This window comes from Lepisma saccharinum, chromosome 16, assembly GCF_977018435.1.
Source record: "Lepisma saccharinum chromosome 16, izLepSacc3.1, whole genome shotgun sequence".
Taxonomy (NCBI): domain Eukaryota; kingdom Metazoa; phylum Arthropoda; class Insecta; order Zygentoma; family Lepismatidae; genus Lepisma; species Lepisma saccharinum.
In genome coordinates this window covers 65,389,814-65,401,852 of record NC_139244.1, presented here as the reverse complement: position 1 = coordinate 65,401,852, position 12,039 = coordinate 65,389,814, and positions in this window count along the sequence as shown.

Sequence of the window (12,039 nt, the reverse complement as noted above, 5' to 3'; positions counted from 1 at the left end):
GCACGGTGATCTTCCACTCTGATTGATGATTGTCCTGAAGGCTTCTGTAACACATTTTCCAGTCTTGGATTTGAGTGGCACAGCCCAGGCAAATTTTGAAAATGTGTCTATGACAGTGAGTAGATACTTGTAGCCCTTGTTGATCTTGTCTAAGTTTTTCAGCTGTCCACTTGCCATCTCAACCAAGTCACACTGCCATAAATCATCTATGCCTTTTGTAACCACCGGCAGTCTCTTATAATTATGTCTGGCTTGCCTGTGTAATTCATCAACAATAATTTGTCTAGACATAGTATGTAAACAAGAATATTGCAACTATAGGGTGTTCAGCAGCTGATACTACAGGATTTTCTAAATACAGTTTGTCTCCTATTTGTATATTAAATTCCAGAGAGCCATCATCTTCAGCATAAGATGGTTCTAATGTATTGGGGTCTGTAAAATCCTCTAACTCTACACTGGTGATTTTTTGTTTGTTGTCTGCATTAGTTATTGATAAGGTAGGGTAGTGGCGTGCCTGTGGTTGTAGCCAATATTTGATCTTGATTGGTCTAAGTGTGCCCCGAACAAAAAACTGGTAATAAAATTGTGCAGGGGACAGCATATATATTTTGCCACCTGGTGTAAACGGTGAATCATATTCTTTGTTGGGGATACTGTACAATTCAAGAATTACTGTATGTTTAGGATTCTCGATTATGCCAGTTATTTATTTTTCTGCTGTAAGCAATCTACTTGTTACAGATTCAAGGTGCTCATTGATAGTCCTAACAACATCATCATGGCCCGGCTTGATTTTTATGTCCACAACAAGTTTTTTGTATTGTTGCTCAATCTCTTGAAGCTGGGTGGCAAAAACAGACAGAGCATTTGCTTGGTTGGATTGCATGCTTCCTAGCTGTTGCTTGATATTAGCTACAATTTGCTGTAAATTTTCAACAACTGCCAATTTTGAATTTTGAGCAGTAAGATCATGGACTTGTCTTCTGATATCCTCAAACAGGGCATGCAGTTCATTAATATGTTCATTAGTTGGTAGAGTGGCCACTGTCTGAGTAAGTTGTTTGATCTCTGTTTGGATATTCTTGATATCTTCTGATTTCAATATGCGATTCACAGCTCTCTTAATATTTTTAAGTTCCTGTGATGTAGGCAGATTTGATACAGTATTCTGCAAAGAATCAAGTGCCAATTTTACATTATTTAATTCAGAAGCATCAGCCACACTTTGCATAGCATCTTGGAGCAGGGTTATGTCTGCCTGAGTAGGTGTTGATTGTTGTAAAATGTTAAGCTTTGTTTGGATATCATCGATCAAGTGATGAAAATGAGATAGCTCAGATTCAGTGTTGAGGTTTTCAAGTTTTGTGATCTGTTGCTGGACACTGACAAGGGTGTCCACAATACCAGGCAAGCGGGATTCTACAGTTTCTTGTACATTTGTCAGATCACTTTGCACTGCTGCTATGGTACCTTCAAGATGGGTTATGGTACTCTGAATTTTTCCAAAATCTTCATATGTTTCAAGTTGCAGCTTAATGTTGGCAACACTCCGAGTTATAGCACTCAGAGCATCAGAAGATGGCAAGTTGTTCATAAAATTTTCAAGTGTCTCAATTTTTTCTTTAACCTCGGCTATGGCATTGTTCAGAGGGTCCAGATTAGGAATCTGTAGTAATTGAATCTGTTCCTTTAGAGTGGAAATCACTAGATCAAAATCTTCTTGTGACTTTATGCTTTTGACAATTGTTTGGAGCTGTGTCTGGACATTATTTATCTGCTCTTCCAATTGTTGTTTCAATTGCTCAGAGTTGGTGGCCTGGGTCTTAAATTTGGCTTGAAGAGCTGCTACAGCCTCCTCTAAACTTTGAAAATTATCCAATGTGGCCAAGTCAGTATATTTTTGAAGCAATAATTTACGTTCTGAGTCAATTTTAAGAAGAGGGTCCATGCATTGTGATTGTAAATTTGTAATTTCTAGTTGAAGACTAGCATTGAGTGTGGTTTGTAAAGCTTGTAAATCACTTCTTAATTTTTTGACTCTGACATCAAGCATCAGAATCTCATCACTGTGATCTTCATGTCTTGTATGGCCAAATATATCATTAGGCATTTTGATTTAGTGGTTATTTATTATTGAATATCTAATTCTTAATTCTATATAAAAAGGTATAAGCTTGTCATAGGATCCCGGGACCTCAGTATATAAGCAGTCACCAGCAGAAACAGTATATACAGTACCAGAAATCATGTTTGATTGCTTAATTCTATAAATATTTCTCCCTATTGAAATCTTGACATTACCCTCGGGGGTTGTAATAAATTGTAATTGACCACCTACAGGTAATTGGTAATAATTTAAATTATTGTTAAATATGTACAATGTTTTACCTGTTTCATCATCAACATCTGTAAGTATGCTGTTCAGATGAATAATTAACAAACCACTTAGTTTAGATATTACAGATTGTATATCAGAAGAGGGTGCTGGTGTTGGCAGGTCCATAACAGCCTGTTTTTTGAACCCAAATAAGTTCATAGGCATGTTTATTTATTTCAAATCATGCTTTGTGTTTGGGCATTGATTACCACTTTTCAAATCACAATGACCCCATGGTAGAGTATGTATGCCACATGATAAAATGCATCTCTTATCATCATGTAGGTCCAGAGCCACTTTTCTTACAACATTTGTAGTCAACAAGTGATCCACACTCTGAATTCTGCATTCTGATGTTCTGATTAAACTCTGGGTTTTGAGACAATTTTTGTAATCTTTAAATTGGAGCTCTTTGTCCACAGTTACTCTGCCAATGCCCTTGGCCTTTTTGGCAACAGCACCAATACATGTTTCAAAACTGTACATCTTGGCCCTTAACCCAGCAAATGCCACAATAACATCACCAAGTGTCTCATCTTTTAACTTGCCAGGCACCTTTTTGTTGTGGGGTTGAATCTTTGTATGTTCACTGGTATCAAAATATTCAAGCAATGCAGGCTGTGATATATCTTGATAAACATCTTCTGTCTGAATATCAAGAATAAAGCTATCTGTGTCCATGTACATCAGTTTTACACGATCATCATAAAAAGGCTTCAATACCATAATAGAGCTTTAACATGTGTAATTTGGCCAATTCCAATATTACAGCCCCTACATAAATAGGTTTATCAAACTTAATCTTTGTTTTTTTCATATTAAAAAGTGCCATATTTTCATCATAAATTCTTCTATAATTGAAATTAGGCTTTGCAATCAATTTTTTGCTCCGGCTGGGGTCAGTAATTAATTTAACATCAGTATGTTTTCTGACATTTTCTATGGTTTTGCCATACACTGAATTTACCATCAATTTAAACAAGGTCTTATCAAATTGGCTCATTGCAGATGTTCGAAGCTCTGTGTTTGTATCAATATATGGCTTCAACCATCTTGAGTGCCTGAACCTCAAAACTTTGCCAACTTTGATCACTTGAACACCATGATGCATCAGGAACTGGAGGTTTTTGTAATATATGACATAATCCTGTTTTGGCTCTAGAGTCATCATGAGCTTCTTCTGTTTAGAGCCAGGTGAACACTTAACCTCAGGAATTGGGGGCAGATCAGAAAATTTGTTGTGTAAATCATCAGGAATTGTCAGATCAACCTCTAAGAACAGGCCATAGTTACTGTCATCAAAATCCTGAAGATCTTCAATATTGAAATCTTCAACCCACTCAAGTCCTGCATATGGCAGTTTATCCATCATAGCATAACCATACAGGCTGTTGGCATCCACATAAAGTATATAATTTGATTGCGGTGCTGGATCATAATTGAGAACATACTTGTTATTTGCTCTGGCATATCTCTGAGAACATTGCACCATGCCTCCTCTTATACATTGCTCCATAAACAGATACATATCTTGATCTTGGATCAGATCCAATTACATTTTTGCGTTTAAAAACATTGCAGACCATGCTAGGCCTGGTGCACTGTAAAAATACATTGGATCCAGCTTATAATTTTCCATGGAAGATTTTCTAAATGCCTGAAGTATATCAGCTAAGAGAGTGACATCAAGTTTTAAATATGCCTTGTGATAATCACCAAATGTCTGGCATTTTAAATTGTTCCACATCAACTGGGCATGGTGATAATCATCATCAGTAATTCCAGATGCCCTGAGTTTACTGTAGAACTCTTGTTGTGGTGGTAGAGAACACTTATTAAATTTAGAAAAATCTGTAACCTAGTCATATGGATATACACCCTTCCGCCTAATTAATTTCAGGTCCTGATTTGGAAACAAAGCACATGTGATTTTGAATTGATCATCAGATAATTGACTGGCCAGTGTAGCCAGGCTAGCAGACAGAATTCTGTAGGAATCAAGAAATCTTAAGTGAATGGGAACACCATTAACTTTAATTATCTTGCTAATAGCTATATATTTCTCATTATTTTCTGCTAAAATATTTAAATTCTGCTTGTCAAACCCCTCGTACCTGATCAAATGATGAAAATCATAATTGGATGCACCATGGCAAAATATAGGGACAAATTTTCGTCTCTGGATCTTAATATTACAGCTATTACACAGGGCCATTTTGAATTTACCATCTGTATGAGAATGGTGTTTCACCTTGATATTTGTATCTGAAAATTCAGAATCACATACCGGGCATTTTTCTGCATTGTTGAAATCTTCAATCTGATCCTCTGTTAAAGGCAACATAGGTTTTGATTTTAATAAGACATTAGATGCTATGTCATGGCACTCATTTTCTATTCTATGTGCAAATTTTTTGATGGCATCTGATCCCATGTATAAATATTCTTTACTAACAACCCCATCCTGTACAACCACATAATAAAAACTAGAAGGTTCATGTAACTGGTATGATGTAATTGAAGATTCATCAGGATCTGGGCTGCAGAATGCAAGGGGTTTGAGGTTCGATTCAAAATCACAGACTATATATGCTGGGTGTTCCAACAAGGCTTCAAATTTTTTGAATTTGGCATTTTCATTTGGGTTAGGCATAAGTATATGAACAGGTTTATGGTTGCCACAGTATTTTAAATGTTCAATTAACTTGTTTTTAGCAATTTCTGCATTTTGTTCCTGAACCCCATTTATTATTTTTCTACCATCAAATACAGTCAAACATCTTCTGCACAACTTGAATATTGTATTGGATTTGTCTAGTTGTTTTCTGACTAAAGCTTCAAGACTGTGTATCAGAGTGTAATGGTATGTGTCATCCCCTTCAATTAAGAGCAGATCAATCGGGACAGTAGAATCATCATCAAGTGTACTGATTCTGAGAGGATCTATCAAGCAATTGCCACGGCCAGTAGAACAAATAAAAACATTAATAGATAATTGTTTACCATTGATATCCCTGGCCTTTTTTTCAAATTTATCAATATTCTGAACAGACATTGGATATTCTAAGCCCTCCATAGCATCATCAAAATCATGTTCATGTTGTTTATAGTAAGTTATTCTCTCAGGGTGCCTTAAAACTGGATACAAAGCAGGTAAAATACACCACAGAAAACATTTCTCATCATTATTTTCTATGTTAACCACGGCTCTTTTGTTTTTAATATTGGCAGGTAATAGCAGATATGTGGAACCTTGTAATGGGCTGAATTCAGAAATATTAATATATAACTTGTGTGGAGATCCACATAGGCTCCAACCCGATTCTTTTGCTGCAAATTCAGAGTGTTTAATATTCAATTGCTCTATCAAACTGCTTATTATTTTGTCTAAATTTGCATTTGAATATACAGCTATAGTTTCTGTTATGTGGAGCTGTGTAAATTTTGTGCCATTTGATTTCTTATATTGTGTAAACAATTTGAGGGACAGCTTATAAGAGCCATTTTGTGCATTTAGAATTGCCTGCACATCAGGATTTATACTGTTCAAAAAATTCTTAATGTCACATCTTGGCTCTGATTCAAAACAGTGATCCCTAAGTTGGCCATTAAAACTGCTATGGATAGGTAGTGCATTGCGTGGCTGCTTTGCTGCTCTAGCATTAACAGGTGTTTCATGCTTTCTTTTCAGACCAGATGTAGATGGCTGTGAGGGCAATGTTGATGACTGTACATAACAAGTACACTTATGTCTATTGTAATATGCTTTACTTAATATTTTATGGCATCTTGGACATATTTTTGTAGCCTTTCTGCATTTCTTAGGATCACAATTATGCCGGTGCCTAGCCCAATTAGAACTAGATATATTTTTATTGCATTGATTGCAATATTTCAAGTTTGGCATTTTTATTGTTTGTTTATATAAAATTTCTTGGTCCAAAAAAACAGAACTATGGAAAATATGCCAAAACAATTATAACAGCAGTTAGTGGCTGAGCTGGTGCTTTTATACCCAGACAACAGCAGTAACTAGGCTCTGGTGATCCCCAATATAAAATAGTTTTGCTCTATTATGCTGTTGTATAACACACTTTACCAGGTATCAAACCTGGGAGCTATCAGCTGGATATCAGCTAGCAGTGAATATTCTCAAAGTCTCACGTGTGGGGATATTATTCTGCCACATGTATTTCAATCTCACACATTTTACCAGGTCTCAAACCCGGGAGCCTCTTGATTACAAGGCAATAATACCAACACTTTGCCATCAGGGAGGCCTACACACTTTACCTGGTATCAAACCCGGAGCCCTTGATTACAAGGCAGCAAGACTAGCACTTCACCATGGGGAGGCCTCAAACCCAGGAGCCTTTGATTACAAGGCATATAAGCTATGGGGCTATGCCACGCTCTACTGAGTATCAGAGCCCAGGAACCTCTTGATTACAAGGCATATAAGCTATGGGGCTATGCCCACACTCTCTACCAGGTTTCAGACCTGGGAGCTATGAGCTGGATATCAGCTAATACAGTCAAAATTGGATTTTAACTGTGCAGTGAATATTCTCAAAGTCTTACTTGTGTATATATTATTTCAGAGCAAAGCCTTTTGGATTGGAGTCAGGCCTGCATGCTGTCATGCAAGGGGGTAATGTTCTTTTACTAAGAATTTTCCCCCTATTACACAGAAATATTAATTGAAGTTTCATGCTCTTCCAGTGAATTGGAGTCAATGGCATGAAGGCCCATACATGCTATCATGCAAAGGGAATTTTCCCTAGAATTATACAGAAATATCAATAATGCCCCCTTTCAGCTTATATGCATGCCAGCATATGAAAGTCCCCATGCGTGCCAACAATAATGGAATATGAAAGCCCCTAAGCGTGCATAATTTATTGCCCGGGGCAAGCAATGCATCAATTTTCCCGATCGAAACTGTCTGACAGACTAATGCATTTCTGAGCTAAGTAATTACTGCCCCGGGCAATAAACTGATCAAAAATTAGGAAGAAAACAGGTAACAGTTCAATTTGCAGCCTGCCTTTGTCCAAGGTAATCCTGAATTGTATTGATCTGTAAGTTGTAGAGCATGAGGATATGAGCATTTTTGGCTTAGTTTTAAGTGTGGCCAAAACAATATCAAGAGGGGCATATTTTTGACAAGCTTATGGACAACAATCTCACAGATTCAGCTTTTGCACACATGGCCGAATCAATCTGTTGAGGGTTCTTCATTTGTACACTAGAATTCAGGATTCTTGGGATTTTGACAGAGTAGCACACTGTAAGCAATAAGATCATATGGGTACTTGACATAGTTTTAAGTGTAGCCAAATCTGTCTGTTGAGGGTTCTTCATTTGTACACTAGGATTCAGAATTCTTGGGATAAACAGCATAGGACACTTGGGCAATTGAGCCATATGGGCATCTTGCCTTAGTTTTAAGTGTAGCCAAATCGGGTCTGTTAATCAAATGACCTCTTCATTTGTTGTCCTTATCCTATCACCAATTACACTACTCATAAATGAATGTGTTTGTTGCGTAGAGAGGCAGTCTCCAGAAGTCTGCAATCATTGATGCAAGGCTACCAGCAGTGGCGGCGATTGAATGGGCAGTGCCCCCTCCACACACACACAGTGGCGCAACCATAGGGGGGCAGGGGGCATTGCCCCCAACCTTGGACGGAAATGAGTTCTAGGGGGGCAAACATCGATGTTCAAGTGTACCTGCAGGGGGCAATTACCACCCACAACTTCTAAAATTGATTGATTGATTTACGCACAGAAAGGCTAATCGAGCAAGAAAATTTTTGGATCCAGGCTGAAATCAATATTGAATTAATAGGGCGCCAATAATTTCACGGGACGCCAATACATTCTCTCTTTTACAACATTTGTGCCTCCCCGATGGTGTAGTGGTACCATCGTCGACTTGTGATCAAGGGGTCTCGAGTTCGATACCCGGTAAAGGAAAATTGCTCAGTGGTTCGGATCCCACTTTAAACTGTAGGTCCAGTCCCAATTAGTCTATCTGTCATAAAAGTGGACCTAGAACAAAAGCTCAAACTTGTCTACTAAGAGAACGTAAATTGTCCTTGCTCCCTAGTTTTGGCACCCAATCACAGCTACTGGCTACTGGCTAAAATGTTTTTATTTTTTATTTTTAACCTCACTACGATTCTTTGTAGCGAGGTTAAGCAATTGTAATAAAAATTGCTAATGCGTATGATTTAATTAACTTGGCTAATCAATGGTTCTGGTTTAAGAAAATAAAGGAAATTTGAAAACATTTTTAATTTGTGGAACTCTGAATTATCTGAATAATTCTGATCAGTAGGTATCGGCGATTAGGTGCCAAAACTGGGGAAGGGGAGGGGGACAAGGACAGTTATTTCATGGTGGCAAAAGAGAAGGGGCAACTGCCTCCAGGTGCCTAGAAGGGACTCTTTTGTCACATTGCCTTGATGGGAATATACAGGGTGATTCAAAAGTCCCAGGACACCCTTTTTCTTCTGAAACGGATGCGGTAATGGCAAATCTAACTTCACCTGGGTACATCAGGGTAAGGGACCCATGTGTGAGGATGCTTCTGGGACATGGCCGCTATCTTGAAGTTGGCCATATTGGATCGAGGTCATTTTTTTTCAAATGGCAAGGGGAGCATGTTGAGAATTAAAATACATTAGAATTTTCCAAGGAATGCAATGCTGTAATTAGTTTTGTGATAACTGTAAAGGTACAAGAGTTATTGATACTGAAAGCTAGCAACCACGTGCTGCGGTACCCATCGGTATGTTCTAGAGGATGTGCTCAATGTGGTTTTCATTGTGCCGAACAAAATCTTTGAGGCGTGAGATCCACTCTGCATGGACGCACATGAGCATGTGTGGAGGTATTTGATAACAGGCCCGCATAATAAGGTAGTGAAGGTGGTGTGCATCACGGATTTTCTTGGCATACTTAAGCCATTTCAAAGTAACCCCATACAAAAAAGTCCAGGGGTGTGTGTGTGTTCGTCACAATGGAAACCACATTGAGCACATCCTCTTGAACATACCGGTGGGTATCGCAGCACTCGGTTGCAATTTTACAGTGTCAATAACTTCTGTACCATTACGGCTATCACAAAACTAATTACAGCATTGCATTCCTTGGAAAATGCTAATGTGTTTTGATAATCCACAAGGCCATGCCATTTGAAAAATTTGACGTCGATCCAATATGGCGGTCGTCCCAATAGCACCCTCACACATGGGTCCCTTACCCCAATGTACCCAGGTGAAGTTGAATTTGCCATTACTGCATCCGTTTGAGAGAAAAATTGGTGTCCTGGGACTTAAGATGTGCACATTATACTCCCAGTGTTATGCCTGCCCCTCCCGGAAAAAAAAATATCTACATCCACCTGTGCACAATGGTACCTAGTACCCTACCACTTTTCCCACTTGTTTCCAAATTCAATATTGCAGACTGAAAACATATTTTATAAATAAATACTTTGCAGTTTCTTAATATTTAATATTCTCTTCTTTACCAGAAACACATATAATTAAATTTGACTGGTTACACATTAAATCACCCAGAAAAAAATTCAAAATGCTACAACCGATTCAGATTTTCATGAAACTTTGTGCATTTTTTAATACTACCAAGGCAAACTTTTTCTTCTCTACACCTCATAGTTACTGAGAAACAGGAGGCTAAAGTTTCAGAATTTTGCACAGATCGATCATTGCCCTGCAGTGCTTAACAGAAAGAGTTAATCTGAGAGAGAAATCGATATATTACTTCGTTTTTTATTCTAAATTTCATAGATATATGTATCTACCATAAAACTTGTCACCAAGATTCCCTTGAACTGAGAGTCAGAAAAAGTTTTGTATTGTAAATAAAGTTGATTTTTTTGTATCAACATCTGGCGTTATTAAAATTGAATTGTCACGAACAGGCACTCCAGTAATCATGCCAACTATTTTTTTTTTTCAAATTGAAGCTTCAAGTATGTTCTAAAAGGCTATAAAATAAAATTAGTGGCTTTTTTTACTCCTTATATTAATAAATCTTCATTAAAACAAATTTTATGTACATTCATATGGGTTATTCCATGCCAAATTATCACACACAAAAATGAATTAAGAATTACTGTATTAATGTACCCTGAATTTCATTTGGCAGACTAGAGGCTCTGACATCTGAACTCGCAGCCAGTATAACTATATGTGGAGCTCGTGTTGTCATTCTCATCTTTTTGCGCAAGAAAAATAAGTACACCAGGGTTCCCATGTGAACTTGAAATGTATTTTTCAGGAGTTTTCCAGAATCTTCAATTCATTTCCAGAGTAGTCAATACACAGTGTACTATTATTTTCTTTTTTACAATAGCCTCCATTTCCCCTTATAGCCATATCATCACCACCTTGTTATTATTATTATTATTATTATTAGAGATGAGTTGGACTAGCTGATTCATTGATTTAAAATTTTTGGGTGCATCGGCCTTTGTGGCCATTTTGCACCCTTCTAAATATACGGGGAAAGTCCCTTTATCTAAAAACCATAAACTTAAAATATTTTTAAAAAGGGTGTAATGAAACCTTGGAGAAAGGTTAAAAATGCAAGTTGTGAAGGGACTTCCACAGGAGAAACACAAACTTTAAAAATGGCAAGGATAGTCTCAAAACTTCCTCCGAAACAGTGTAAAAGGCCCGCTCTTCCCAAAAAAGATAAAAACATTTAGTAAAACACTGTCATCATCTCTCAACATGGATGGATGATAAATCGTTGAAACTTTGTCTGAGGATATTAAAATCAGCACATGCGAGAAGAATGTGCCGAACACTTAATACAACATTACAGGTACGGCACAGCAGAGGGTCCAGCCCTTACAGTAATGGCAATGTGTGAGACGGCTGTGTCAGATTCGAAGCAGAGTTTAGATGACTTTTTCTCGGCAAGAGAGAGAACGAGAATGAGGTGGCAAATATTTTCACACTTTTGAGAAACAGAAATTTACAAATGGACACAATATAAATTAATCTGTAATGGAAAATAAATATATGTTACAAGCCTATGTCTTCAAGCAGCTTGTGTGAAGAAAATCAACAGGTAGGAGCATATTCTAACCCTTCAGATGTACTTCAATGTGACTCATTAATCAATTAAGTGATTTTCCCCGAGATTTCCAGGTTTTCCAGGTGTGTGGGAACCCTGTATTCGCCTGCCTGTACTCGCTTTGGTTGATATCCCCATCCAAAAATCAAGAATAAAGTAGGAACTAATGATCCTTTAAAAAACAAATAAAATATTGTATAAATTGAAAATATTGAATAAATACTAGTATCTATTCAAAATAATAAACAATATTGAGTGTTTGTACACATCATACATTTGTTACTTTACAGGTTATGTACCTGTTATACCTTCTTCCATCCTGTACAGATGCCCCCTTTCGGTGTGTTCAGTTTTAAAGAAAGAAACCTTTGTGTGTGCAAGGAAACAAGTGTGCCATGTGTACAAAAACAAACAAGTTAGTGGCAGTTAGGTTCATTTTCCACTGTACCAATCTAAAAGGCATTGAAGCCCATGCGAGTCACCAAGCCCGAGATTTATTCTAGGATAGCAGCTAGCCTCAAAGCAAGTGAGTGCCTAAATGT